At 40.9% G+C, this 27,224-nt stretch overlaps 1 protein-coding gene and 1 long non-coding RNA gene across 11 annotated transcripts in view; one reads left to right on the top strand and one right to left on the bottom strand.

The window, feature by feature from the left end:
* The window catches only part of FYB1 (FYN binding protein 1), a 159,087-nt gene that overhangs the window by 99,660 nt on the left and 32,203 nt on the right, over positions 1 to 27,224 (bottom strand). The window lies entirely within an intron of this gene.
* LOC138919715 (uncharacterized) lies at positions 358 to 2,110 on the top strand. The gene is made up of 2 exons (XR_011430138.1): positions 358 to 486; positions 2,000 to 2,110. It is a non-coding gene; the product is annotated as an uncharacterized lncRNA (long non-coding RNA).

The following is a 27,224-nucleotide window of genomic DNA, read 5'->3' as shown; positions in this document are numbered from 1 at the left end:
ACCCCTCGGGAGCCTGGCACATTTCTTTCCATAATATCTATTAACCATACTGGCTGATGGGCTGAATTTACTTGAATTTTTCCACGATTGATGACATGGATGATAATTGGGGAAATGATTTCCTTAGCTTCTGAGAGTGTTGGGCCCCGGTCCCGAATCTATTCTCAAGAACTCTCTAATAGAAGCTCTACTATCTCACCAAAGGACTGTGGGGATCCCAGTTGGCTGAACCTCTGAGCAGGAGAGAGCACCAGGCCCCTCTTCAACAGGATGTGGGAAAGTGCCTCTCACCACAAACTGAGTTCTTGGGGCAGAAGCAGACTGCTGCAGCCTGGGCAAGGACACAGGCAGGAGGAGCTGGTGGCAGAAGTAGTGGTGGTGGCCCTGCTGGTGACAACTCCTTACATTTTTTCAGTGACCTATGAAGATGGAGATGGAACTGCAGACCACCCCAGCAGCCAGGCTTGCGTTGTGAGGTGTCATGTAGTAAGGAGAAAACACCTGGCATGAGTGGGGTCTCTCTGGGGGCTGTGTGTGTGGCTCCCCTCCATACAGGTGAACGTGGCCCATTCCCCTCCGGAGGCTGGCCTGAGTACCTTGGCGGAAAACTTTTGCAGGTGTCACTGTGTTTCGCCATTTCCTCTTGTGCTATCTCAGCATCTGCCGTTCTGGACCCTTTCCTTGTTCCTACTGTGTTCTCTCTTCTAGGGTGAATTGAAGTAGAAGAAGCAAAATAGTTCAGCAATTGGTAGAGCTTAGATGGTGATGGCCCGACTCCCAAATGCTCTGTCACCTTGAACTCTCAAGATACATGGGTCAATTAGGCTTTTCTGTACCCTCTGTGCTTAAAAACCAGGCTTGGAAAAAACCATCATTCTACAAATTAAAACTTTCAAACCTTCTCTTCCTGCCAAATACCTCCTGCACAAATACAGTTTTGACTTTGTCATGGCCTCTGATGGCTTAAGCATAGATAAATGAGGAAGTTAAATATGACTTTCTATGCGTTTCTGAAGCTTGTTCTGCTGTAAGTTTTTGATGCTAATTCTTAATTCTTGATGCTGATGGGACGGTGACAGGATATAGAGACCATAGAGTCAGATTTAGATAGTATAGAACAACAAACAGTCCTGAAAACCTTTATTGTTGTTATTCCATTTTGTATTGTTTTTATAGCAAATTTAGCTTACATTTGCTTAGGATGTCATTCACTCAGCCTGCATTAACTAAATATGCTGATTTAGAGGATAGTCTCTGAGGAATTTACATTCTGACTAATGAACTCATAGATAACTGCAAAGTGTTTTCATAGGTATCTTACAAGTGGCTTATTTGGTTCTTAAAACTCACTTTGCTAAAAACACATGAAATTTGAAATAAAAATTCTTGATGGCTGAGAAAGATACGTTTGACATGGGAAAAATAAAACAGAAATGTTCTGCTCTCTCTTTTTTCTCAGCCTCCACAGCCCCCCCAACCCACATAAACACATGGACACACATAGACACACAAGCCTGCGCAGTGAGTTCCTTCCCTGTGCTTGATGAGAAGTTAGAAACTGAAAGTGTACAGTCTACATGGCGTTGGTGGGGGGGGGGGGGGGGGCGGGGAGGCCATCTGTGAGGTGTTCTAGAGACTTCCTTCCCAGCGTGTAAAAAGTTCTATGTGAAGAGAACTGCTTGGAAGAGGAAGGTTTCGACAAACTAATCAAGACAGTGGCAGCTGCTGGTCAGAGGGATGGATCCAGAATGTGATATGAGGGAAAAACTAGACATTAGAAATGGAGGGTTATGGAAGATTCTACAAACAGAGGTGAATAATGTGTTGAAACCTCATTCCACAGAATGTGACAATGATTTACCCCCAAATCCCCTCCCTCCTCCTCCTAGTCAACTTCTTCTCCTTTTGAACTTTGAAGAAAATGTGTTCAGTATTTAGTAATCAGGATTAAATAATATAATCACTTCACACCTCTTACCTCACTTTTTCTCTCTTATAGGTCACAGAAACAAGACTCTGCCATGAGCTGAGCAACTTCTCTCACCTTTGTCATCATGGGGCTCTTTACTGTGAATTGCACTTTTTCTCATTAAAATTGTGATGTTTTCAATTTCAAGCTCCCCATGGTGTAAATCCTGCTCTGAACACCCAGCACCCTCTTTTCCTATGCCCCTCATCTTTCCCAGGCACTTCATGCCCTCAGCTGCTCTGGGTTTCACTTACCCATTCATTCATGCATTCCTTCATTTTCTTCTCAGAGTACTGGTGATTCTTTACTTCTGTGCCAGTTTCAGTATCTGGCACTTTGCCACTATCTAGTTTAAAATCTGTGCTTTATTAAGATCACTTATTCTGGGGTACAAATAAATGACCACAATGTTTCCCCATCCCCAAATTATGTACACTCGTATATTTAGCAAAAAATTCTGGAGTTTGGTATTTTATACCTATTTACTAATTCTATAATTAGAACTAATCACATTTTAAAACAAAATTTCACATACGATATCTCATTTCATCCTCCCAGAGCCTGGTTCATTCTTATTATTATAGAAGGGTAAACTAAGGGCAAGCACATGGTACAAAAAACTAAAGCCAGGTTTTCTGACTCTACATCCTGTGGTCACCCCAATACACCACAGGAATCATGACTTCCTTTCTTCTATAGTTAGCATTTTGAGTTTAAATTCTCAGCTCACACACAAAGCTTTTTAACTATTTCTTATTCTGATCCAAAATGTTTCCCACCAAACCCTAGTAATTTATCTTCTGTCCAAGAATCGTGAATCATTGCAGGTGATGTGCTAACATTTGTTGTATGTGTGGCTGTGATCATAGCAGATCTGAGAAGAGCAAGGAGGTAGGGCAAGACATAGGGGATGTGGGCTCTAGGCCAAAACATCCTGATTGACTTTGCAGCATCACAGGCAATCTGGAAAGAGGAAAGCACTAAGAGAAGACAAACAATTCTGCTTGCTTTGTTTTGATGTTTGCTCTGTGTGTGTTGGTGTAGGGGTGGAGTGTTTAGGTAGATGACTATATTAGGTCTCTTTTCCCCCAAATAGCTGCCCCCTAGAGTCAGTGACATAAGTCATCCAACTGGTGGTTCCAGGGGCTTGGGTCTCCATTCTTGTCCATCCATTGTCCTCTTGGGATAGTGTTTATTATTTGCCTGACTGCAGCTTAAACCTTATTACCAGAGGGTGGTTGAAGGGTGTGAACCAAAATGACTAGGGAAAGAGGCTATGATTTGGGAAGCCCCATGGCAAAAATCAGATTGATGGCAATGCGTTCATATAAAACATCTCCTTCTGTCTGGATAAAAAGGCAAAAAAATGTGTTAACATCTGTGGTTAATTCAAAGGACAGAAATAAGAAATGAAACATACCCAAATCCTTTCCTGTTCTAGTGCTTAGTTCTTTCCTGTTCTTACTATTTCTGAATACTCAGTGGTTTTCTGAAAGAATACAAATACTACAAAAAGAATCACCTATTATTTTTAAAAAAGTTCTTCTTTTAGTTAAAAATTTTAATCACAATGAGATACCACTCATACCCATTAGGATGGCTATTATCAAAAAAATAGAAAATAACAAGTGTTGGTGAAGATGTAGAGAAATTGAACCCTTGTGCATTGCTGGTGGGAATGTAAAAGGGAGCAGCCACTGTGGCGGAGAATAGTATAGCGATTCCTCAGAAAATTAAGTGTAGAATTATCGTATGATCCAGGAATTTCACTTCTGGGTATATACCCCAAAGAAGCAGGGGCTTGAACAAATATTTGTGCACTCATGTTTATAGCAGCATTATTCAGAATAGCCAAGAGGTGGAAGCAACCTAAATGTCATCAGTGGAAAAATGGATAAACAAAATTGGTGTAGACGTACAATGGAATATTATTCAGTCTTAAAAATAAATTCTGACGGATGCTACAATGTGGATGAACTTGAAAGACAAGGTTGATGCAGTGAATAGTCAGTCACAGAAGGACAAATATTGTGTGATTCCACTTATCTGAGGTAGTCAGATTCATGGAGACAGAAGGCAGAATGGTGGCTGCCAAGGCTGAGGGGAGGGGGCAATGAGGAGTTAGTGTTGAATGGGTACAGAGCTTCAGTTGGGGAAAATGCAAATGTTCTGGAGATGGATGGCGGTGATGGTTGTACAACAATGTGAGTATACTTAAGGCCACAGAACAGAACAGTACACTTAAAAATGGTTAAATGGCAGATTTTATGTTATGCATATTTTACCACAATTAAAAAGTTTTAGTAGAAATAGTTAACCAGTGTTTGGAGAATTATTAAATAAAAACTCTTTGTAAATGATAAAATGGCTTTGATATTTTCTTTCAGTCACATATTTTCTTTTTTTTTAAGCTAAGTTACAGTGATTGGAAGAAGAAAAGAAATGACTCAAAAGGGAGGAGAATGTGGCATTTCAATAAGATCAAGCTTGTATGTATACATGTTACTGTCCAGATGAAAAATGAAATTTCAACTCATCATTTTGAAATTTCAAAATACTTTTCTAAACTTCTAAAACATTTTATATGACTTACATGTAAGTCTGACTAAAATGTAACAGGGGACGAATGTCAAATTTCTATTATGAATAAAAACAGTAAAAAACTATTGGAGAGAGAAGTACCCCTCGCTGACTAAAGTTATTTTTTGACTGATAGGGCAAATAAATGTCGTTTGGATGGTCTTCTTTGAGGTGAAGACAGAGAGAGCAGAGGGTCAGAAGCAGAGGGAAGGGTGGAATCACCCCGGGGGATTGTTTGCAAGCTGCTCACGCCCTAAGAGCCAACTCACCTTGCTGTGCCCATCTAGGGTTTCTTTATGGAGAATCACCAGCCCAGCCAGCCAGGGGTGCAAACGGGAGAGTGTGGCATCCCTTGGTATATTTGGGTATAAAAATGATTAAAAACCATTGGGATCCTGGGGGCCGGCTCCGTGGCCGAGTGGTTAAGTTTGTGCACTCTGCTGTGGCAGCCCAGGGTTCGGATCCTGGGCGCGGACATGGCATTGCTCGTCAGGCCACGTTGAGGCGGCGTCCCACATCCCACAACTAGAAGGACGTGCAACTAAGATATACAGCTGTGTACGGGGGGGCTTGGGAAGATAAAGCAGAAAAAAAAAAAAGGAAGATTGGCAATAGTTGTTAGCCCAGGTGCCAATCATTAAAAACAAAAAAACAAAAAAACACATTGGGATCCTAGATCCTTCTTGCTCTTATCCTCACATCTTTATTGATCAACTCCTGCTAAAAGAATTGCAGAAATTTAATGCCAAGGACTGGGGTGCCTTTTGGGCTACTATGATTCAGCATGGATCAACGGCATTGGGGTGCAGATGTTGGCCGCTTGTCTTTCTAAATTTCCCCTCTATCTTCTGTACTCACTAAGTATGGAATGGTAGCCCACCCCCTAAAGATATGTCTATGTCCCAGAATCTGTGAATGTGACTTTCTTCGGAAAAAGATTTTCTGCAGATGTAATTAAAGATTATGCAATGCGTTCATCGTGGATTACCCAGGTGCCCCTAAATCCAATGACTAGTGTCCCAATAAGATACAGAAGAGGAAAAGGTGAGAGAGGAGGAGAAGGCCATGTGAAGACAGAGGCAGAGGTTGGAGTGATGCAGCCACAAGCCAAAGAATGCCTGGAGCCACCAGAAGCTGGAAGAGGCAAGAAATGGATACTCTCCTAGAGCCTTTGGAGGGAGCACGGCCTTGTCGGCGCCTTGATTTCAGAATTCTGGCCTCCAGAACTGGGAGAGAATAAACTTCTGTTTTTGAAAGCTACCTAGTTTACAGTAATTTGTTACAGCAGCCACAAAAAATGACTAAAAGGTCCAAATGCCTTTGTGCTATATTTCTATGAATGTCCAAGCATGGATGAGGTTTAGGATGAAGGGCAGAAGGTCTTGTTTCATGATTACCTTTCCTGGGTGTTTGTTACCACCCCAGAGTACACGTCCCTGCTGGGATTGTCCCTGGCTTGAACCACAGAGTGGGAATTAGTCACATGCAGCGGGTGAGCCTGCCAGCATTTGACCAGCTCTTGGAAGCAAAGTCAGGTACTGCGTGGCACAGACTTGGCAATATTACTAATAAGGTATACATTGAATTTATACAACTCCAGCATTTGGTGGGTTTCCTGTCCACGGAAGGAGGCTGCTTAGCAGAGGTGGGAACACAGGACGGGAAGTGAACTGTCCAAATCTCTCTGAGAAACCCCAGACCAGCTTCTGATGAGGAATACTCTTCGGCTTCTAGGACTTCCCATTGGATTCTCTTCCCTACCTAAACAATACTTGGTTTATTCCTAGTGGCTCACACAGAGGCGATTCCGACCTCTGCTTCTCATCAGTCAGCAACTACTGGAATAAATGCCTGGGACATGCTCGACCCTGGGCTTTGGTAAAAACAAAGGAGGTAAAAATGGACATTAACAGTAGGCCAGTTTTAACTGGAAGACTTACCTTAGACTCACAGTGTCTGAGAAAGAAAAAAGACTTAAACATCAGCGAATTCAAGCTCTTCATTTTACAGGAAAAGAAAGGGGGTAAACGATCTGTTCAAAGTCACACAGCTACTTAGCGGCAGAACCCGACTGTGGGTCCCCTACTTGCTCATCCATTGGCCTTCCCACTGTCCCGTGCTGCCTGACCTGTGTGCTCACAGCTTCTACAGCAACTTGCTCTTAAAAACAGTCACAGCAATAGCAGATAACAGTGTGGCTTGCCTTCTGTGCTGGGAGCTCATAACAAACCATGAGGAGGTTCTTGTTCTCTCCATTTTACAGATCAAGAAACCACGGCATGGAGCAGTTCAGTAATTCACTCAAGGCCCACAGCTGGTGAATGGTAGAGCCCCCATTCCAACTCTGATCTTGAGTCTGGAGCCACAGTCTTCACCACAATCCCTGGGTTCATCGCTTAAACCTTACCAAGGAGCCACGTCCTCTCCCCACATTCTTGTTCTTAGAAACGTTCTCCCAGAGGCAGCCCTTGCTAACACCTTAGACAAATGAAAGATCCTGTCTACGTCCCCTGACCTCTCCCTCTTGTTAACATGGGATACCAATGGTGGAAAACATGATTTTTATAGCACAATAAAGCTAGAAAAAGCTTCAAAGAAATCGCCTGCCCTCAGCCTTTGGACCACTAGGTGGCAGTGTGACTACTCGATGAGGCCGCCATAACTTTCAAGGGTGTAGAATTTCCCCAGAAACCAGCTTTACTGAGCTCCGAGTCCAGGGAAGGGGCCTCTGGATCTGGGCAGGAGCTGGGGAGCATTTGGATCCCACTAATAGTTAAACAAATGGATGGAAATGACAGGCAGCATGAATTCGAGCCTTTAAAATAATTCCCCGAAAGAAATGGAATCCTTCCAGACTTTTCTTTTTGAAACAGATGGCTAACTTTTCCAGGGTGTCTCTCGAATACTCTGCAATTCCTTTGATATTCATGATCACCTTTAATGGAGCATTTTTAAAGCTGTGGTTTTATTGGAAAGAACAACCTCGTCCTCCTCCCCCTCACCTATCATTTCTCATTAATTTCTCGAGGCGTTAGAATATTTGAAGTTTGTGCCTCGCCTTGTATATATGCACACATTTTGATCTTCATAAAACCTCTCCTGACAGTCTCTCAGCATGGACAGAAAAGCACAGCCATAATTTTGTGTTATATGCATAAACCCATCTATTTTCCTACACAGAATAATCTCCATCTAATGCCAAAATATTTAAAGTGGCAACATTAAGGATCTATTATTACATATTAGTACACAATAAGTATATATAATTTTATACTCACAACAGCCCTATGAGGTAAGTTCTATTATTAACCTCATTTTTTCAGAGGAGGAGACTGAGGTACAGAGAGGTTAAGTGACTCTCACAAAGTCACACAGCTGGTAGGAGGCCAATTAAGAGGCTCATGCTCTACTTTTAATTACCTTACTGTAAGTTTAGTTAAAAGGGGGAAAAAAAAGGCCTCGTGAATCCTTCAAAAGAGGCAGCAATTCATACAAGAAGGTCAAAGGCTCCAAGCAAACTTTGGAGTTTCTGTTACTCTGAAAGATTTCCCCGAGGATTTGTAGCCCTGTCATCATTTGTTCTAGTTTGCCAGGATTCCTTCTGAGAAAGCAGGGTTGATGGCAGCATTGCCCCCTTTCCCTAGTCTGTGTAGAAATTTCACAGGAATCCCCACTCCCTGCCAGATCTTAAGGTTTGGGGGAAATTGCAATTTGCTCCTCCTCATCAAAAGGGTGGACGCACACTTGTCAGGACCCAGGGTGAAATAAATCATCTGTGCCCAATAGGACCATGTTTCTGGTTTCCTTGCAAGACTTCAGTTAATACCAGTGGCCCCAGAAGCTGGAACAGGAAGGCGTGAGAGGCCCTAGGCAGTTACGAAACAGCCAGTGACAGACACATTTTTATCTGCTTCTGGCTGCAGCGAGGCTCAGTTCTAGTGTCTGATGTCCATCACTTCTGCTATTCTTCAGCAGAACCTGCCTCTCCTTCAGTCATTCCAGGGAGCACAGTGTGTGCTGCTGGAATTTGGAGCTGACACCTTTTCCTGCTGTAAAAAATTGCACATTTATTTGAAAGAGGAAACCTGGGCATAGCTGTTCCCTGACTCCTGCAGAATGAGGTGGAAGCATGGCCTCATTGAGCGGATCTTCCTGGAGCCACAGGCTGGGCCGCCCTCGCTTGTGGCTGCTGTGTCTGCTCGGCATGCAGAACCCAAGAATTGTGGCACTTTCTGATGCCCGGCAGGGGGATGTCCCGGGGAATGGTTGAGTGGGTCACCCGTCCTTTCCCTGAGCAGGCTGACTTAGACAAGCAAAGTTCTATTATGGCCTCAGGATATTGAGTAAGAAGGAGGAGAAAGAGGGGAACTAAAAAGCGTCTACTCAGCCTGGACACTTCTGCGGACATTCCCATCAAGCACGTGATATTTAAAAAGGCAAAACCCAAAGAAAGAAGCTTCTTCTGCCGCCACCGCCACCGTGGTGTTCCAGGGAGGAACCTGAGGCCTTTGTTCTGTAATCTGCTTGCACACCCGGGACTGTCCGCCTGCAGTGGAGGTCAAGGGGGGGGGGCTGTTAATTAGGGAAGTCCATTCTAAGGTGGGATATTTGGGACCTAATTGCATCTGTGGCTGGAGTTGAAGTGGGGTGCTTGACTATATGAACTGAAGCAGGGTGCCCATGGTGGAAAGCCCAGTGGATTCACTCTTGTCTGCTCTTGGTAAGACTTTTCTTCAAATTCTGGAGAAAATGGAGTATTCAAATGATAATCCATGTTAAGAGACTACCATTGATACTAAGTGGGATTTTAACAAATTGTGGTTGTTAAATTAACCTTCCCTACCCTCCTTTCATTCATTCCTTCATTCACTCATTGGTCACAAACATCGATCACCTGCCATATGGGCAAGCACTGTGCGGAGACCAGAAATGTGATCACCTTTCCCCTCCCTGATGGTTGGAATGCTGTGTGTGCTTGCACCATTCTGGTTCATTGATCGCCAAGGCTATTAACACTCCAGGGATGGCGGAACCGGAGGTTGGAAGGAGCCTGGGCCCTGGCACCAGAGGCCAACTCTACCATCCCTGGATTTTGCTGGATGATCATTGGGGAAGGGAAGGGAGAAGAAGAAGAAATGCTAACTTTTAAAGTTAGTCTTATGTTTCTTCTCTCTCCACCAACCTTCCTCTGATGCCAAAAAACAAGACAAAATCTGCCAAGACCCAGAATGTGCTCTGTCTTCCTGGAATGCACCTCACCTCTTCCCTTCTCCTCTACTTGGTTAACTCCTGCTCATGCCCCAGAGCCAGGGGAGCTGTCGTTGGCTTCTAAACTCAGGCCCCGAAGGCTGGGGAAAGCATCCTTCCTCTGGCTCCTGTACTATCGTTTAGTTATTGAGACAAGTCTGTTTCCCACTAGACCCTGCGCTCTTTAAGGGTGGGGATATTTGTCTTTGATTCCTAGCTCCTAGTATGGTGCCCGGCACACATAGGACACTTTATAGACATAGGCCAACGAATTAATTGATTAGCTACCGAGGGCAGCTGCCTAGTTTGTGGGGCAGTTGCCTTTTTCACCCATTTATCCCAGGAAAACGTGAGTCCAGCAATTTATCTCTGAGGGGTGGAAATAAATCTTGCTTTCCAAGATGGGGGAGAAAAAATATACACATTTGGTAAAGGGTGAAAGATTTGTACGCTCTGAAGAGAAATATGAGTGTTGAAATATACACATTTAGAAAGATTATATTAAAAAAATGGAATGTTTTGTTTGATTTGGATAGTTGCTTTGCTTGCTTACAGTGTCTGAAAAGGTTTGAAGATTTAATAAAACAAGTAAAAAGCCATGAGGTAAGTTTAGTTACATGATAGTATGTTCCAGAAACCAATGGAAGTGGAGATACTTGACCTGAATCTATCCTATCTTGAGCTGATCTTGTTATTACATAATAAGAAACACTCATTTTTTTCTATTTTTAAAAAGTCTTTCCTCATAAAAAAATATATGCAGTAATCCATTATTATTTGATAACAATAACATAATAATAATGATAAAAATTCCATTTGGTTCTCCTCATACCCCTCTCTGTTATGTGACTTATAATTAATGAATGCAAAAATAAAAGCATTGTTTTTGGTGTAAACCTATTTTACCATATACTCTAGATATCTGCAACCAATTGTCTGAACTGACAAATTAGTGTAAGACTTAAGACACTGTATAGCAATCGTACTTTTTCTCTTCATTTAGAGGGAAGAATACAAAATATAAGGGGCATGTTTTTCTTCACATATAATCCTTCTTGAAATGGTGTTAACAGAGGCGGAGTTGGAAAGAATTGCTCACATTATGTTTTTAAAGGAAATCAATAATATAATAGTATTTGGTTATTATTTGAATATCTACTTTTCATTATTTTTTAGCTACTCACTAAAGCTTTTCCTAAATAAGAAGGAAAGCAGAGCAATTACACAAAATCATTCAAAGTTTTCTTAAATCAAATATTAGATCTTATGTTACATCTGCTACAGAATCATAGCTAACACCTTGACACTTCTGGATATTTTATGAAATGTTAAGGGCTCTCCCCTTCTCCCAGCAGGAGTAATTCTAAGCAAATGATGAAGGTTTCAATGAATAGCTCATTCTTTGTGGAATTGAATACGAGGCTTTTTCTTCCCCCATCCTGTGCAGCTCTATTGTGCAACACAAGGAAATAAAATAATATAGAAGGAAAATTAGTGAGTTGCGGCTAGGGTGTAGTGAGGATGGAGGAAGCCAGCTTACTCAACTCATTGCTACCGGTATCAATGCCTATTTAGGATATCAGAATTCCTGTCTTTATAATCCAGGCAAATTCTTCTACTATCCCTAGCTCATCCCATGCTCCCCTCTACCCCAGGTGGAGAAATCTCGCCCTACTTCTACCTGGTTGGTATAATCACCACCTTGAGGTGTTGGCCTGTTTGTATCTACGGCCTGTCAATATGCTTGCTTGGCTGGTCTCTGAATTAAAATATTGTTCTTATTATTGTTCTTGCACTTTAGCAATTATAGCATTTCCCCTCAATTAAAAAAATGATAAAAATGAATAGAGTTCATAAAGGAGTGAATGACACAAAGCCAATGGCCAATCTAGCCACCTTTCAAGGACAGGAGATCTGGTTCTGGTGGCTATGCCAGCTTTACTGTCCAGAGCCTCCAGTGACTTATTCAGTAAACAAATTGTGAATGTGTTTGGGAGTGAAAATGATTTGGCCTCGAGTTGGGCTTTAGCACATTCCCGATGGCTTTCTTTCTGACGAGGATCTGGGTGTAGTGTGAAGACAGATGGGGGCGGGCCTCCACCTTCTGCTTGCTCAGCACGGGAGAGCATTTGGCAGGAGAGCCCAAGCTTCGCCACATCTCCAGACTAATGAGCAGCAGATGAAGCGCAAATGAATCCACACCCTTCAGAAAGCTCGCCTCTGCCCTGCTGACATATGTCTGGTTGTCAAGAGCGTTGTCTTAAAGCCAATCATATCCCATCACAGGTCACCAAAGCTGTGTATTCCTAGAGTGAGCTCATTGTCCACTCTCAGGAACCACCCTATGCCCAGACACACTGGTAATTAGGATGAGAATGGATCACATAGGAGAAAAGCCAAGAAACAGGTTCTGCTTATTTTCTTTGAGTTAACAGCTACTTCCCCTTCCTCTCAGAAGTCCTGCAGAGAATCAGAGAAACATCACAACCTGCAAGGTGTGGGACTGGCTCCAGTTTAATGTGTGAAAAAAGGTGGTTTTTCTCTACTTCCCTCTACCTTATCTGCCTCTGACCCCAACCTCCTTCCTCTAACCCGCTCTTTCTTCTTGCTTCTCAGGAAAGCAGAAAAGTTTCAAAGCAGAAAAGTAGAAAAGTTTCAAAGTAGAAAACATCAAAGATTTTTTCCAACTCTCGGCTTCTGAGATTTTAAAAATGCATTTAAATATAGGAAAAGGTACAAGGGACTCGAATGACTTCCAGGAGTCTTGCTACATGGGGTGCTGTTAGTGGACAAAACCTTTTGCAGATGCCACCAACCTTTGTGAAGTGGGTGTGCAAGACCCAGACCACTTCCCCACTTCTCCTTCTTGAGTCTCTCCTTTCCTGAGTTTTTGGCATACAGAAGAGTGGTCACTCATGATTCTTCACTGTGTATAGCTAGCGATAAAATATCTTTGAGCATGTACTCCTGACATGTGGACATTTATCAGTGAACCCGATCTGTATACACATATATATTACTTTGTGAATATACTTTATCCACTACAAAATGTAAACAAAAATAGAAAAGATGTCATTTAAAAAATATAGCATTTCTAACAATTTCTCTTCACGCTTAACAAACTGTCTTGAACTCTCCTTGTGAGGTAGTCACTCCACTTCGGACACTACTGGTGAAAAGAGTGGAGAGAGAAAGTCATGCACTAGAAGTAGGTGAAAGCCATAGGAACGTCGACAAAACCACAGTGTTCCCTACCAGATGGTTCCACCCATTCAATTAGATTAACAAATTCCTTTCTTCAGCGTGCAAGTGCAGCCAAGCCCTCTGTCTGATCCAGCCTGTCTCATCACACTGCTCTGCCCAGCGGCATCTCCTCTCCTGGGTCCACGTGCTCAGTTCTGAGGCTTTCACTGTTGCTCTCCTGACCAGGAAAGCACCCAAGGGACATTTTCACCTAAATGTCCAACAGGCACCACAATCACCTATTCACATGAGCTGAGAATCAGCTTCAGACTCCCTTCTCTGACTCCCATGTTCACATCTCATCTGCAAGTCCTGTTGCATCCAACTCCCAAGTGTTTGAATCCAGGCTTGCCCTCCTTCCCCCCTGCACTGCCTTCATCACTTCCTGCCTCTTTAACTGCAGTGGCTTCTTATGGGATTGTTCTGCCTCTAATCCTTTCTTCTCAGGGCTGTTAAGCATGACCTTCCTATGATCAACTGGATCACGTTTGCTTGCAGCCTTTCAGTACTCTCCAACCCTTCAGAAAAAAACTTGGCGTATGAGGCTTTCCTTCATCAGTCCTTGACACGTCTCTAGTTGCATGTGGCATGGCTTCTACTTCTCTTATTTCCATACCTCCTCCCCCTTCTTCCCCTGGTTAACCCAACCTTCTTCTTCAGACTCCACTCAGAGTTCACCTCCTACACCAAAGCTTTCTCTGACCCTCCCTCTGAGCTTCTCAGAGTACTTATTGCTAACGTACTCTTGGATACGATCCGTGTCATGTTTCTACCGGAACATGCCAGGGCTAGGATCCAATTCTTAATTTGTCTGTGCGTCTTTAGAATAGTAGTCCTCAAACTTTAGTGATCAGAAGAATAACTGGAGATGCTTTTAAAAGTGCGATTCCAGGCTGAGGAGGTTTAGGGTGGAGCCCAGAAATCCGTGCTTGTAACCAGCTCCCTCTCCCAAGTGACTCTCGTCTAATTCATCCTTAGAAGTTAGCACAGTAACGGGGCTAAAGCCTTCAAGAAATAGCGATGAAAGAAGGGATTCTCTTCTTCTCTATCTCATCTTTCCATGTCTGATAAGCCAGTGCACTAATATGAGCTGAGGCAAAGACCATGTTGACTATGCTTTTGGAAGTGGGACTTTTAACGGACTACACCTAGGTGTAGAGATATACCTCACAGTATGAATTTGGCCCACCAATCTGCTTTTGTTGCCTGTGTGTGAGTGTGTGGGTGTGTACCTACACATACACAAATTCATATAGATCATATTCATTACCGACAATTAAAAATAGTTTTGAAAAACATAAAATGGTAGGGAATTCCTCTAGATTAAAAGATACAAAAGAGACATAATAAAATGCAATATGTAAATCTTGATGGGATCCTGGTTTGAAAAAAAATTATACAATAATTTTGGGACATTTGGAGGAATTTTAATATGAGCAATTAAACAAAAAAGAAATTGTTATTTTTATTAGTGTGATAATGGTATTATGGTGAAAATGGAGTATGCCCTTATCTTAGGAGATACACGCTTAAATTTTTAGGGATGAATTGTCATGATTTGCACAACTTACTTTCAAATGGTTCAGGAAATCATTTATACATGCACATATAATGTGGCAAAACATTAACACGAGGGTGAATCAAAATGAAGGAAATGCAGGTGCTTGCTGTACTATTGTTTAAGCTTTTCTGAAGACTTTAAACTTTAAATATATTAAAAAATGGGGAAATGTGAAAACTAGAGTGATCTCACATAACCTTTCAGATTTGTGGTTTTCCTTGAAAAGTCTGATTCCCCAATGCAACAACTAGCAGGAGCTTCGCAGAGCCTCCATAGTTGGCTATAACTCCTTCACTCATGGAAGTCAGGTGACTTCCATGCCAGGCCCTGGGAGGCATTTGATTTGCAACCCATGAGATGGAAGTTAAGAGCTCTTGAAATTCTCCTCCTGGCTTCTCTTCACGGGATTGTTTCTCTTGAATCCAATAAGACTGACCTAAAGTGACTTCTGTTGGGGAAGGCCTTTCACCTTGAGAAGGCCAAGCAGGAAACATGGAACAGAAGGCTTCTAGCCATGGAGGCTGTGTCTGTTCTTGACACACGCACAAAGCCTAGTGCGGCTCTCCCGGAGCAATGACCAACCAGATCGGGAGATGAGGTGAGAGATCCAGTCAGCAGCAATAGGTAACCCTTAATGGAGCAATCATTATCTCCATCTCCTGGGGTCCTGGCCGTACAAATCAGGGTGAGCCAGAACTGACCTTCGTTGGTAGGTAAAGAAGTAACCCCATCTATCTAGTTGGCAGATAAAGAAGAATTGCAGTGAAATCACGATAGTGACTATCTTTGGGAAGCAATGGTGGGAAACGGGCCTAAGGAGGAATGATGACTGATTTCAACTTTATATTTACTGTTTATTCTTTTCACGTTAGAAAAGACTTCAAACAATACAGCAAAATCCTCAGTGATAGATCTATCAGTATTTTTTATAAATTTCTTTGTGCTTTCTTCTATTTTTAAAATTTCTCAAAAATAAACCAACCACCCAACAAGCCAGACATTGCTTCTCCCTCACACAGGACAGAAAGTATTCCATCCTGCAAGTATTCCATCCCATGAATATGCACTCTGGAAATATCACCTACACTACTGTGCTGTCGGTCTCTTTCCAGAACTAAAGGAAGAGGAAGCAGAATCGTAAGGCTTTAGTTTTCCTGAACACAAAGAACCACAGATTTTAATTTTAAATCACCAGGGTCAACATTTTTTGATACCATATTTCCCCTTAATTCCCCAGCAGCTAAAGGAAAATGCTAGCAAAGGAAAAACAAGATAAAAATGTATGAGATCTTTTTTGTATATGATATAATTTCCCTTCTTTTTTTTTCTGACTCTGGAAGCTAATAAAGCGAGATCCCTCATGTATGATGTAATCTCCCCTCTTTTTTGATTCTGGAAGCTAATAAAATTTAAAGTTACAATTATAGTACTACACTTGATGATTCCTCTGGGATTTTTAGCTAAATATAGCCTTTCCTCACTATAAAATGGGACTGGTTCTTTTTCTCCATTCTTATCCTCAACAATGCATGAAAACAGAACAAGTGAGTAAAGGGGCTTTGTCTAATGGTGGCGTCACGTAAAGGGTCTCATCTCTCTGTGGGACAGGGTGTGGCTGCTACACAAGGACCGGGACCAGTCCTAATTGAATGTCCCACCTCATGGGCCAGGATGGGGCTGGGGCTAATGGAAAGAATCTGGGACTTGGGATCCCTGGAATGGGGAGCTGAATCTTTTCGAGGACAGAGGCCGATACTTTCTTTCTAAAGGAAAGACTTAAAACACGAGTAGGACTATGAGCCTTGTTGGGATGGGACTGAGTTTATACCATCCTGCAGGTTGAGAAATGGAGATAACTGGCTGTCTGCACATAATGCTAACCTAATTTGCCCACAGGCCCAGTCTCTGCAGTGTGAAGGGAGTGGCTGTAAAAGGGGAAAGCCCAAGGAGAAATCAGTCATTGCCCAGAACCAAACAAAGGACGGCAGAAACTAAGGACTCTCCTGAGTTATATCAGTTTACAGACAATCAAAGCAGAATTAGTCAGAACTACTAAACTCTTTTAAGTTTGACCCAGAGGGTGAGTTTGAGGTACATCCTTGGATATTGAGTTTCGATTTTTCTTTCTTTCTTTCTTTTTTTTTTTCTCCTGAGGAAGATTCACCTGAGCTAGGATCCATCACCAATCTTCCTCTTTTTGATTGTGAGCTGCCACCACAGCATGGCCACTGACAGATGAGTGATATGGGTCCATGCCCAGGAACCAAACCCAGGCTGCCAAAGCAGAGTGTGCCGAACTTAACCACTAGGCAACCAGGGCTGGCCCTTCAGTTTCCGTATTTATGGTTGCCAAAACTTAGAGATATAATTTGGCCTGCTCTATAAAATTAAAATTTTAGCTACTTTTTATTGGAGGATTAACATATTCCAGGCAAGGTGCATAAAACTTTCAATATATTATTTAATTTTCTCTTCACAATATCACCAAGATGATTATTGTGCCCATTTTATAGATAAGGACATTCAGGTTTATAATGGTAAAGTGGTGATGAGGTCCTTAAACTCAAGTCTGTAAGATGGCCCAAATCCACTCTCTTAAATACACCCAGTGGCTCTCAAACCTGGCTTCACAGTAGAATAATCTGGGGTCCTTTTAACAAATGCTGATGTCCAGGCCTGTGTGGTGTAATTAAATCACAGTATTTGGGTAAGGTGCCTAGGCATCTGTTTGCTTCAAAGCTACCAAATGATTCTAATGGTCAATCAGGGTCAAGAATCTCTGAATTACCTTGTACTGCTTCCAATAAAATCAAAATTGTCCTATAGTATGGCAGGCGAAATAATGGCCCCCCTAAAGATGTTTACCTTCTAATCCCTGGAACCATAAATATGTTACCTTACATGGCGAAGGGTAATTTGCAGGAAAGTGATTAGGTCAAGGATCTTGAGATGGGGAGATTATCCTGGATTATCCAGGTGGGCCCACTGTAGTATAGGGGTCTTATGCAAGGAAGAGGAAGGCAGTAATGTCAGTGTCAGAATGATGCAGCCTGAGAAAGACTCCATGAACCATTGCTAGCTTTGAAGATGGAAAGACGCCATGAGCCAAGAAGCTGGAAGAGGCCTCTAGAAGCTGGAAGAGGCAAGGAAATGCATTCTCCCCTAGAGTCTCAGAAGGAACATGGCCCTGTCTACACCTTGATTTTGGCTCAGTGAGACTCATTTTAGACTTTTGACCTATGAAACTGTAAGATAACAAATTTGCGTTGTTTTAAGCCACCAAATCTGGCCTTTTGCTTATACTGTAAGTGGTGTAATTCTATGTCAGATAATTTTACATATGCTTGATGGCTATCTATCCAACTGTCCATCCACCTGCCTGCCCATCCATTCACCCATTTATCTGTCTATTCAGTAGGTACCCACGGGTTTAGTAGGTGTGAAGCAGGGACTGCCATCTCCATTTCACTGATGAGTAAACACAGTCACAGAGAAATTAACAACTGAGGCAGGATGTGGCTCCCAGTCTTTGGGTCCCTAAGTGTACTGCTCTTTCTTTAGCCTGTTACGTCTGGAGTTTCTAATTATTAGAATCCCAGGCCCTGTGGGAAGGGCTTCAGATATTGCCATAGCTGACCAATAGAGGAAATATTTTGGTGCATGTAGAATTCTGTAGCATTATTCAAGTCACTAAGTTAGTGAAGTGAGTTTGCCCTCATAGCTGTATGGCTGGTCCTGGGGCAGTCCCGCCTATATCAGTGTTTGGAGTCTTCTCCAGCTCTACAGCATGGAATATCTAGCAATGGTTAGGCCATATTTAGACTTTGCTGAGAGTTGTGGCTATAGCAACATAGCACCCAAGGTCTGAGATTGGGCTATAACAGATTTCAAAATTTTTAAAAACTGTAGACTTTCTTCCAAATTAAATCTGTGTTAAAAATAGAAAAAAATTAAAGTCACTCTAGTAGAGGCAGGGATGGGTATGTCAGAACCTCCTATTTCCCATACCCCAACCTACTGATGCATCTCCTTGGAATTTTGAGGACTTCTCAGAACATTTGAAATTACTGGGCTATAGATTTAATAGGGAGTAAGACGATTGATGCCCCAGGCTAGCCATAATGAAAATGGAGCATAAACTTGTACAAATATCTTGCCATTTTAAAATGAATATATGCAAATTTTACATCATGATATTGACTGCTACTGATTAGGAAAAGCAGGAAGTTAAAGATGATGCAGAGTAATAGCTTTTAATGAAGAAATTATTTACTGGAGGAGGCAATGTGATGGAAAAGAAAAAAGTGCTTAGCTCAGAGCCAAACAGCTCTAGCTGCCAGCCCCAACTGATGTTGCTTTCTGATTGCTGTGTTATCTTGACAAGTCCCTTCATCACTTGAGCCTGAAGTTCAAGGATTAAATTAGATGAAATAGGCAAAACCCCTGGCACAGTGCTTGGCACATGGCAAGTATGGAATAAATATTGGGTCAATCTTTTCATTTGAATGGACTGAGTACCTTTCAGGCTACAAGGCATTATGTCAGGCACTATGATCAAAGATCAGTAAGGCAAAACCTCTGCTCTCAAGAAACTGAAGGCTATTTAGAAAAACGAACTACGTATTTCTGGAAAATTCATAACACAATGACTATTACACGGCAGTACATTTCAAGCGCCAAATAAGCAGTCCAGACATGAGAAATTATCATGCAGTGGAGTGATCCTGAAATGCTTCTTGAAGCATGGGTAGGATTTGGTGGGATGAGAGATCAGGAGAACCATGTAAACAATGGGAGAAAGAGTGCTAATAAGGACACGCTCAGAGGCAACATAATTCTCAAAATTCTTACATGACTGGAAGGTGAATGGCGGTACAGATAAGTATTTCTCTTTCACAGAGTGGGGAACTGAGACACAGAAGTCTAGATTCTCACAGAGTCAGCAATTCCGAGCTATGCCCTCTCCAGCTGGGTTTCAGTCATTAGACCACTTTGCCATCAGCCTTGTGTGTGATGCCTTTGGAGGAATGTCTAGGTAAGGTTGGGTCACCCAAGCAATAATATAGTTTTACATAGGTGATAGGACTTGAAAAGTGATTGTAGGCAAGATGCAAGACAAAAGAGAAGCTACAGGGGCACAGAGAAGTATATCATCAAACTGTTTGGCCTAGCTCTGAGCTGTTGGGAAACAGATCAGTATAGAGCAAGTAGGAGTGGTAAACTTTCTCCCAGCCAAAGAGAAGAGCAGTTGAAAGAGGGAGGTGAAAGATAGCTATTTGATAACTTACACACACACACATACACACATTTGTCCCAGTGCCTTTCAGCTGTCAGTTTTTATTAAAATGAACATTGCATTCTTGTATAAAAAAGATTTAATATAAACTTTCCTGATATCATTAGCCCACATTACCTAAAAATATGTTATATATGAAGCTAAAAAAACTAATTAAGCCACTGGGAAGATGAATCAGGGCTGATTTGGACACAAGTCTGCTCATTTTCTGCAATGACCCACAGATGACACACAACAGGTCTCAGAAATGGTGTCTGTGTGTTCTGAACACATAGCCAACCTCGGCCAGCAGACCCAACCATCTTCTCCAACTAAAACTGAATCCTTATTTAAAACCATTGTAAGTGCAACTTTGTAGAGTAAATACTTTATGAAACAAAACAATTTGTATGCAACTGAAAGAGCTAACAAATATCTGACTGGGCAAATGAATGGTTTAGTTTATGAGAAGAGAGTAAAGTCAGACTTAGATGCAGCCTCCAAGGAGCTGTGAGTGATTAGTTGACTGGATGAAGAACCGCAGTCAGCATTTTCACTGACGTCTTCTGGCCAAGCTTAGAAACAGGCGTCCGTTTGCTTTTTCCCTTCTTCAGTTAATCATTGTCTTATACATGTACTCATTATATTCTAGAGCAGTGGTTCTCAAACTCTTTGGTTTCAGGACCACTTTGTATGCTTAAAAATTATTAGAGGACCCCAAAGAGCTTTTGTGTAATGTGGGCAATAACTGAGAAAATTTTCATTTATTTATTAGTTCATTTAAAATAACAATGATAAATCATTACATTATTAACATGGAAAACACCTTTATGAAAAATATATTTTCCAAAACAAAACATTTAGTGAGAAGCATAGCACTGTTTTACATGTTTGCAATGTCTTTAATGTATGGTGTAATAGAAAACAGCTGTGTTCTCATGTTTGGTCTGCATTCAATCTGTTGTGACATATTTTTTTGGTTGAAGTATATGAAGATATGGTCTCATACAGATACATAGTTGGAAAAGGGAAGAATATCTTAATAGTCTTTTCAGATAGTTATGGAGTCTCTGGAAAATTCCACTGAACATACATAAGAGAATGAAAAAGGCAAATAACACCTTAATATTATTATGTAGATAGTTTTGACCTTGTGGATTCCTTGAAAGGGAGTTGGTGATCCACATGTGTCTTTAGACTACACTTTGAGAACCACTGCTCTAGTCTTTTTCTAGCTTATATGGGCCAGATGTATTTCCAGGGGACATGGGGTTTCCTGTTATCTGTGGATGATTCTTCAAGTAAACTAACTGAGGGCTCCAAATGTATGATATCTAGTCTCATTTCTATGTCTTCTGATAGAATCTTCCACCTAGTTCCATAATAATGGCCCCATCACCACAGCACACATACGTGAGATAGTCTGATTTTTCATGGAACTATGAGAAATTTGAGAAAGCTCACCCATCGAGATTGTTTTAATTGTATTTGTATCTTTCTTATTAATATTATTGATACTTAAAAGACTTAACTCCAGGTAAGGAGACACGTGTTAATCTTAGCTAATTTATAGATGTAAAAGTATTTATTGGTTATCTCCTACAGGGCCGTGTCCTAGGTAACGGGATTATAAGACTGAATCAAACAGTCTTACTGTGCCAAGAAGCTCAGAGTCCCTGAAATCTGAAGAGGTAATTACAAAACCACACAGTTCATAAACGCAAACTCAATAATCAACTTAAAAGGAAGAAAAGAGGCCACTTGGCTTGTCAAGCAATGGAATTGCCTTCCTGTTCATATTATAACTAGGAATGGAGACAAGAAATGATGACTGTCAGAAAGCCTGAAATGAAGAGGGAATTATGGCTAACACCCCAAGGAACAGCTTTTCCTTTCACAGTCAGTGCAGGATCTTAAAAATATTTTTCTTGAGAAATGAACAAAGGTGACATTTTTACCCTTTGGGCTTAGAAGTGGGTCAGTGTACATTTTGAAAATAAATAACTCCTGGCTGATCTGATGCAGATGTCACCCACAGCTGTCCAAGCAGGGGCAGAGGAGGTGTCAACAATTTGCCACAGATTTACATGTAGCATTTTGGCAGAATTCATGAAATGTAGACTACTTGTTTGTAGAATCATTTGTTTCTCTTTCTGCTGCTTAAATCTTTACTGTTTTTTTTTTTTTTTGTCATCTTATGATTCCAGATAACTGAGGATCTGTATAGGAGCTGCCATATTTATGCTACAAACACTTATTAAACATTTTTGTGCACTTACTGGGCACGAGGTGTTACGTTGAGTGAATAAATGATGAATGAAACCTTAACTTATGATAGCTACTTATTTATAAGAACATCTAGCTAATATATCTTCAGCTGCTGTGAATTATATCAAACACATATATTTCTCAACAAAACTGTTGATAAACTTCTAGAGAAGTGCTGTCCGATAGGACTTTTTGTAATGTACCAATATTCTATATCTGTGTTCTCCAATACGGTAGCCATTAACCGTATTCCACTATTGAGCACATGACATGTGCCTCAGGAACTGAATTTTAAATTTTATTTAATTAAAACTTAAATAGCCACATGAGGCTAGTGGCTACAGTACTGGTCAGCACAGTTCTAGACAACCGGAACCATACAATATACCTTTGTTTTCTAAACCTCTCAGCAACATGAATTCTAGGAATGTAACAGGATTTTCAAAGATACTTTTATATTAAATTATATAACTCATGTTGTTATTAAGACCCAAAGCTGGATTAATGAGAAGATTAACTCTCTACTTACTCTGCTCTGAAGTTAAGAATAAATTTGAAAATAATCACTAGAAGATTTATGGCACTAGATCTCTAATTTAAAGTGACCAATATGTCTTGGAAAATCTGCTGGACATTCTGGACTATCATAGACTAAAGAACACTGAAGCCTTTTGATATTATAATAATCTATGAATTGAAAAATTAAGCTATTAAATAACTGGGAAGAAGAGTAAAAGCAAATGCAGAAAATCAAAGCCATTAATGTAAATCCAGTTTCTTGGGGATAGTGTATTATAGCACATGTGGGCCAGAGGAACTATAATGCTTTGGCAAAATTCAGAAATTGAGATGTCATATCCACAGAGACATAGCAACATGTAAGAATTATAGGGGATACAGGTTTTGCAGTCAAAGGTTCTCAGCACAGTTGGACAGATGAAGACAAACATGCAGACAGCTAAAGAGTACAAGAATAAGAGAATAATAAAGAACAATCAAAGGATTGTCCTACATAGCAAATTATTAATTGCCAAATTAGAAGTTTGAAAAGAAATGTTGTGAGTTCAGAGAAAGCTGAGCTCACACTGGACAAGGGCAGTAGAAGGAGGGTGTTTTGAAGTCAGGCTGAGATTTGAAGTCTTAGCTCTCTGCCACTTAATCAATTTTTCTTTTTGGCGAAGTTCTTTAAGCTGAATTTTAATGTTCTTATCTATAAAATTGGGATAATACTAGCTAACATGCAAGGTTGCTATGAAGGTTGGCACAGGGCTTAATACATAGTAGGCACTCAGGACTACAAGGATACTCAAGTAGTTATGACTATTAACCACTACCACCAGGATCTTCTGGAAGGAGAGCAAACATATAAAATGTGATGATGTTGGTGACAGGCAGTGAATAAGTGAATTTAAGTTGAATAGAGGTTGTTGGAGGAAATAGTGGGAAACAAGTTTAACACATAAGACGGGCCCACATAATATCTTTTCCTTGACATCCTGACAAGAACTTGGGTTTGACTGTCTTAGGTAATGGGAAACAATTGTAGGTTCATGTCAAAAGCAGTGGATAAGTAGATTAGTCAGCAGCACTGCCAAAGATAAACTTGAGGAAAAGCAAGGAAAGTAGTTACAAGGGTATTAACAACAATCCAAGTAGGAGAGAACGACTTTGACTAAGATGCTAGCTGCAGAAATGGAAATAAAAAGACAAGTATGAGACATTTTGAAAAAAGAACGGACTAAAATTGAGCTTCCCAGTCTGTGTGCCCAGCTTGTCATAGGCGAGTTGAGATACTAAACCACAGATGCCTTGGGAGCTGTGGGGAACACCCTACCCCACATTAGGCAATTACTTCCAGACATAAATAACCTTTTCTTTTTTTTTACCCATTTAATCTAATATCATCATTTCCTATGTGAGACGTGACATGAAAAATTCTGATAATCACTGAACTAAAGTGCTTAGTGCCAGACTGGATATAAGGAAAGAAGGGAAGAAATAATTAAATGACTATGATACTTTCATTCTTCAAGACAAGATGGTGGTGCTGATGGAAATGGCATAGATGGGCAAGGGAACTGATTTGGAGAATTCCGTTTTGGATATTTCAGTCACTATGAATATGAAATATTTGTGTGAATAGGTAGTTGGAAAAACAGGATTGGAACAAAGATGAGAGCTTTCTTAGAGATGGGGATTATTTGCCTTGAGACTGGAAGACAGTCAACTGCAGCTGAGCAACACACCACTCAGAGGATATGGATTAATCGTTTGCTATCAACCTCTCTCTATCTCCCTTGTCTTTAGGTCTGTTCTATTATTTTCATCTTTATCTTTGACAAAGATACAGAAGCATTCTGATATTTACAAATCATGCAAATATGGGAGGAGTAACTAGTACATTGGCTGATATAATCAAGATTCCAGAATGGTGTGTTGATCCTAAACTAAAAAAAAAATAAAATTAATCACGTGCACCCAACAATACAAATGTACTTGATGCCACTGAACTGTGGGGATAAGTTCTAAGGAAGCCCGAGAAGGAAAAAGAGAATGCTTCATCCTTTGTTGGGTGAATTTTTAGTTTCTTCCTTTCGGCTTCTCTTAAATAATTCCTTCATAACTTGGCAAAGATCAAAATATTTAATTAAACCAAGATCAATTTGTTTGCAGTACTTCTGTGGGCCAACCCACCTGCCTACTGGAGAAGGAACAATAGAAAGCAGTTATTGTACAAAGAGGAAGCTGGATGGGGACAATGAAGTCTCTGTAGTCAAACAGGGAACCATTTCTGGGTTCAGGAAGAGCAAAAAGGAGCCCTCGAGTCCTGTAAGTATCTGTGTGTAATTTCTAGAACAGCCTCCATCATATCAGCAGAAAGTGTGTCTAGTGGCTTAGCCAGAATAACTAACCAAACAAAAATTAAGTAACATAGTTTAGAAAGGTTTATTAAGCCTGTAGGAAAGTGGAGAGGGTATCAGGATGAGGCTTTATGTTTTGTTTACCTCTTGCCTCCAACAGCTAAGCTTTCAAACCACTTCCCCTTCCAACACATGAAAACTTCTTTGTTGTGCATGAGAATGTGCTGCAGATTTCTGCGCATGCCAGTGTGCCCTGTTTGGTCAGCCCAAGTTACTTACAGAGCCCTGGGCATATGTGGATCACTCTAAAGGAAGTGCCGTCACCCCAGGGTCTCCTGGACTTTTGATTCTGGGCGATGGGCAAGGTAGCAGGGAACACAAGCTTCAGTTCCACTCCCCCGCTATGAAGCTGTGTCTTCTCAGGTCAGCTCCTTCCCTTCCCCTTCCCATTTATTCTCCTCTTCTCTCACTTGCCCCTTTCTCTTGTTCCTCAAAACCTGGAGTGGTGGAGAGGTGGTAAAAAGGGAGGGAAATGAAGTCAAGGTTGAGAGTGGGGATAGGACTCCACCTTATTTCCTTATTTCTCCTCATTTCTAAGGGTGGTTCTGGGCAGGCAAAGGAACAAGTATGTTGTGTTGATTGTGCCTTGCACAACTCTAGGAGGCTCCATTCACAATGTGACATGTGATACAGACCACTTCCCAGTGAGGGATCTACCTTATTTGAAAAGCAGGTGCACTGGAAAGGAGCCTGCTGGTTTTAGCTCATCTGAATTCTTCCTGCTACATTTTAAGCTTCTCTTTTTCCTGGAAGGCACCTATATATAACCACATTTGTTCATAGAATTTGTTATTTAAAGTGCTAGTCTCTTGTAAACTTACATTAAAGCCCAAAAGGAAGTTTTATCAGGCCAAGGATTTTGCATTCTGTTCCCTCCTGGCTGTATTCCCCCCAAATTTTTCAGTTATCCCGAGGGTATCCTTCGAGAACCTTCACAACTCTTTACTTGTTGTTTCATAGTCCAGAAACTGTAAAATCACTTCACTGTTTTTTTTTTTCTCTCTCTGTCTCGTTGAAATAATCCCAACTCCCTTAGGTTGCCTCAAAGTTTTTCTTTTCAATCTTTTTCAACAATTTTCTTAAAATCTAATACTAGAATGATAAAAGGCATGTGTCTGTTCTACCACAATTTAAAAAATGTGTGTGCATATGTGAGCAGGGGACTCTTCTAATCTGTACAGTGATATTTTCCCAACTCAAAATGAGGTATATGGGCTTAATATCTATAAATCTCTGCATTAAACAGGTAGTTAATAAATATCTGTCAGTGTTTGTGTGGACATGTGTGTGTCATTAGGAGGCTGGGGCAGAGGAGATGGAGAACATATCTAATCAGCTTTCTCTGAGAGAAAAAAAGAATAAGGTGATGGTTGGTTAGGTGGATTATACTTGTGATTTTTGAATGGATTCCAGCTGAGAATTCACTATTGTCTCATAAAGCCCCAACAATCCCTTAGAAGAGAGTTGGTAAAACTGGACAGCCACATGCAAAAGAATGAAAGTAGACCACTATCTTACACCATACACAGAAATTAACTCAAGATGGATTAAAGAGTTGAATGTAAGACCCGAAGCCATAAAACTCCTAGGAGAAAACGTAGGCAGCATGCTCTTTGACATCCATCTTAGCAGTATCTTTTTGAATATATTTCCTTACGCAAGAGAAACAAAAGAAAAAATAAATGGGACTACATCAAACTAAAAAGCTTCTGCAAGGCAAAAGAACCATCAACAAAACAAAAACACAACCTACCAACTGGGAGAAGATATTTGCATATCATATATCCTATAAGAGGTTAATATCCAAAATACATAAAGAACTCATACAACTCAAAAATCAAAAAACAGCCCAATTAAAAAATGGGCAAAGGATTTGAACAGACATTTTTCCAAAGAAGATACATGAATGGCCAACACGCACATGAAAAGATGTTCAACATCACTAATTTTAGGGAAATACAAATCAAAACTACAATGAGATATTGTCTCATGCCTGTCAGAATGGCTATAATTAGCAAGACAAGAAATAACAAGTGTTGGAGAGGATGTGGAGAAAAGGGAACCCTTGTACACTGCTGGTAGGAATGTAAATTTGTGCAGCCACTATGGAAAACAGTACGGAGATTCCCCAAAAAATTAAAAATAAAATTACCATATGAT

This window comes from Equus caballus, chromosome 21 (assembly GCF_041296265.1).
Source record: "Equus caballus isolate H_3958 breed thoroughbred chromosome 21, TB-T2T, whole genome shotgun sequence".
Lineage (NCBI taxonomy): Eukaryota > Metazoa > Chordata > Mammalia > Perissodactyla > Equidae > Equus > Equus caballus.
The sequence above is the reverse complement of the archived record's forward strand: the minus strand, read 5'-3'. Positions and strand labels throughout refer to the sequence as shown.